This window comes from Hemitrygon akajei, chromosome 1 (assembly GCF_048418815.1).
Source record: "Hemitrygon akajei chromosome 1, sHemAka1.3, whole genome shotgun sequence".
Classification (NCBI taxonomy): domain Eukaryota; kingdom Metazoa; phylum Chordata; class Chondrichthyes; order Myliobatiformes; family Dasyatidae; genus Hemitrygon; species Hemitrygon akajei.
This window is the reverse complement of record NC_133124.1, coordinates 87775600-87779950: the sequence shown is the minus strand read 5'-3', so window position 1 is coordinate 87779950 and position 4351 is coordinate 87775600. Positions and strand designations below refer to the sequence as shown.

The window sequence follows — 4351 nt, the reverse complement described above, 5'->3', positions numbered from 1 at the left end:
CTGATAAATGATTTTTGACTTTTAACTTTCTCCTCAATTTAAGGTAATAATTAATGCTGGTATTGCCAGTGACGTTCGGATCTTACAAATGAATATAAACCAGTGTATAAACAAATAGGAAATTCTGCTGTGGGCTCCCTGTAGCACACTCACTCACCCTCAAAGCAATTTTTAATCATTATAAATGAACTCACCTTACCTGAGATACATGTGTGCCCTCTGCAGAGGATTCAGGAGCCACAGAAAAGTTTCTGGTTCATGTGTTATAGGCTGCACCTCTTGAAAGTGGACTCTGTTCCTAACTCATGTGCTGCCAGTAAAGGACTTTTTTTATTTTCACTCAAGTGAAGCTCTGTTCACATCGTCCCATCATTCACTCCCGGGGGTCAGACGCAGAGTTAGTGTCCATCTGCACCGTCCCATCACACACTCCCGAGGTCAGACGCAGGGTTAAGCAGTCTCCACACCAATTCATCGCACACTACAGGGGTCTGAGAAGAGTCAATATCCCTCCACACATTTATTTTCCTTTACAGAGGCTGTTCTCTCTGTTGCTGATATCAAAGTCACATAAAAGCAGTGCTTTGACTGTTTTCCTCCAACAAACCAATCTTTACAGCAGCATATCACGTAACTGCTCACACTGGCCCTGCTTGCATTGAGACTAAACCTGATGTGCCATTAACAGAGATCCATCTGCTGCCTTAGCTGACAGTCCTATTGCATTAAATTGCAAAATCACAAGTGGCAATTTTACTTAATGACTTTTCAATATGTTTAGCAGGAAAATATATTTAATTTAATGGACGGCTGAGGGTTGGCTGGCAGTTTGTTGAGACAGTGAACTGCATCTCCCAAAAAAAGCTGTTGTTTTGTTATTACTTACTGGAGTCACTTTGTGCTTTAGGTCTCTGGTCTCTGAGGTGTCTAATTAAGGCTTATTGGACCCACACTGGCTGAATAATTACTCAGGTGCCTTGTGACTTTGAGAATATTTATGTGCAAATCCACAGAATAAAAGATCTCCTTTTGTAGGAAAAATATTTTGTAAGAGAGTCTTAGAGTCATACAAAACGAAAAAGGCCCTTCAGTCCAACTGATCCATGGTATTCATGCTGGTCCTATTTGACAGACCCTGGCCCATAACCTTGAACCTTTTTATCTATTTAACCTTTTTCACAAACCATCTTTTAAAACGTGCTATTGTACCTGCTTCAACCACTTCCTCAGGCAGCTCATTCTGCATACCTACCACCCTCTGTCTGAAGAATTTTCCCCTCAAGTGCCTATTAAATCTTTCCCCTCTCAACTCAAACTTATACCCTTTAGTTCTTGATTCCCCAACCTTGGGAAAAAGGTGCATTCTAAGCTCCTCATGATTTTATCTATAAGGTCAGCACCCAGGCTCTTATGCTCCAAGGAATAAAGTCTTAGCCTGCCCATCCTCTTCCTATATCTCAGGATTTCAAGTCCTGGCAACATTCTTGTAAATCTTTTCTGCATTCTTTCCAATTTAAGAATGTCTTTCCTATAGCAGGGTGAACAAGAATGAACACAGTACTCCAGGTGTAGCCACACTAGCATCTTGTACAAATACATCATCTCCTACCAACTTTTATAAGGCCATAAGACATAGGAATAGAATCAAGCCATTCAGCCCATCGAGTCTGATCTGCCATTTCTTTATCCATTTCCCTCTGAATCCCATTTTCCTGCCTTCTCTCTATAACCTTTCACACCCTGACTAATCAGAACCTATCAACCTCCACCTTAAATGCACCCGGTGAAATATCTCACAGATTCACGATCCTCTGACTGAAGAAGTTCCTCCTCATCTCTGTTCTAAATGGAAATCCTCTATAATGAAGCTGTGCTCTGTGATCCTAGACTCCCAAAAGAAACATTGTCTTCACATTCACTCTCTATAGGCCTTTCAACATTCGATAAGTTTCAATGAGATCCCCCTCATTTTTCTAAATTCCAGTAAGTACAGGCCCAAAGCCTCCAATCACTGCTCATATGATAACACTTTTATTCCCAGAATCTTTCTCGTGAACCTCCTCTGAATTGTTTCCTTTCCAAGATATGGGATCCAAAACTGCTCACAATACTCCAAGTGAGACCTCACCAAAACCTTATAAAGCCTCAGCATTATGTCCTTGCTTTTATATTCTCATCCTCTTGAAATGAATGCTAATGTTGCAGTCACCTTCCTCACCACTGACTCAACTTGCAAATTAATCTTCAGGGAACCCTGCATGAGGACTCCCACATCCAATTGTGCCTCGGATTTTTGAATTTTCTCCCGATCAGGAAAACAGTCTTTGCTTTTATTCCTTCTACCAGAATTGTGACCATGCATTTCCCGACTCTGATTCCATCTGCCACCTCTTTGTCCATTCTCCTAATCTGTCTAAATCCTTCTGCAGCCTCTCTGCTTCCTCAGTACTACCTGTTCCTCCACCTAACTTCATATCAGCTGCAAACTTGGCAACAAAGCCATCAATTCCATCATCCAATTCATTGACATGCAATGTAAGAAGAAGCGATCCCAGCACAGACCCCTGCGAAACACCACTAGTCACTGGTAACTAATCGGAAAAGGATTATATTCAAGGGTGTTTGATGCCGAGAAAGCCAAGTGCTATGGGACAAACCTAAGAGCAATATTCCCATGTGTATAAAGCCTTGCATCGCATACATTACAAATTGTACCTTGTACCTCCCATGCTGACCCCAACCAAATCTTATTTGCCTTCTTGTCTTCAGTGATCCACACTGGCCTTTGGTTACCCAAATCTCACATTTATCATCCTGATACACCTGAAACACTCTAAGTATTTCTGGACACCAGCTCGTAAAGAAGATTGAACAGCATTGAAGGAAGTGCAGCATAGGCATGCCAGAATCTCTCCAACTCCACTACAACAGCTCATGACGCCTCTGGACTGGTGACACTATTGTTGCCAACCCAGTTTCCTACGCCACCCAGATTCCACCACCGCTAATGCTGGTTCCAATGACCCCCAAACACCTTCAGACTGCAAATTGCGTGGCCGCAGCTATGTCTGCCTCTTTATTGGCTATGTAGAACAGTCCATGTTCAAAGCCTTCCCCGTTAATACTCCTCGCCTCTTCCTCCGCTGCGTTGATGACTGCATTGGTGCTGCTTCATGCACGCATACTGATCTTGTCAATTTCATGAACTTTGCCTCTTAACTTCCACTTTGCCCTTAAATTCACTTGGTCCATTACTGATACCTTCCTCCCTTTCTCAGTCTGTCTGTCTCCAACTCTGGAGACAAGCTGTCAATCAAATTCTTTTATAAACCTACCGATTTCCATGGTTACCTTGACTATACCTCTTCTCAACCTGTCTCCTGTGAAAATGCTATTCACTTTTTTCAGTTCCTTTACCTCCACTGCATCTATTTCCAGGATATGACTTTCCAGTCTGGAACATCAGAGATGTCCTCCATCTTCAAAGAACAAGGCTTCCCTTCCTCCACTAGTGATGTTGCTCTCACCCGTGTCTCTTCCATTTCTCTAACTTCTGTGCTCACCCCATCTTCCCACCACCTTAGTAGTGATAGAGATCCTCTTGCCCTGACCTACCACCCCGTAAGCTTCCACAACGTCTTCCAATCCCCACACCCCGCTTTCTGCAGAGTTCGCTCCCTCCCCGATTCCTTTGTCCATTTATCCTTCCCCACTAATCTCCTGCCCGGCACTTATCCCTGCAAATAGCTTAGGTGCTACACCTGACCATTCACCTCCTTCCACACCTCCATTCTGGGCCCCGAACAGTCCTACCAGGGAATCTACTGGGGTCGTCTATGATGCTCCCAATTTGGCCTTCTGTACATATATGAGAGCCGTCTTAAATTAGGGGACTTCTTCGTCGATCACCTTGGCTCCATCTGCCTAAAGCGGGATTTCCCAGTGGCCAACATTTTAATTCCCATTCCCATTCCGACATGTCAGTCCAAGATCTCCTCTTATGCCAAGATGAGGTCATCCTCAGGGTGAAGGAACAACACCTTATATTCTGTATGGGTGGGCTCCAACCTGACAGCGTGAATATCCATTTCTCCTTCTGGTAAAAAAGACTCCCTCCCAGTCCCCTCTGGCCTTACATCTCCTCTCACTTCCCCTTGGGTCCTTTCCTCCTTCTCTTTCCCCTATGATCCATTCTCTTCTCCTATCTGGTTCCTTCTTCGCTAGCCCTTAACTTTTCCCACCTAGATAGCTTCACTGATCACCTTCTGGCTAGCCTCCTTTCCTTCCCCCACCTTTTTATTCTGGCATCTTCCCCACCCCCCTCCTTTTCAGTCCTGAAGAAGGGTCTTGG

The 4351-nt window shown here is 44.0% G+C and overlaps 1 protein-coding gene across 14 annotated transcripts in view; it reads left to right on the top strand.

Annotated features, from left to right (window-relative positions):
* The window catches only part of LOC140728571 (receptor-type tyrosine-protein phosphatase mu-like), a 994862-nt gene that overhangs the window by 928147 nt on the left and 62364 nt on the right, over positions 1-4351 (top strand). The gene's annotated exons all lie outside the window — the stretch shown is intronic.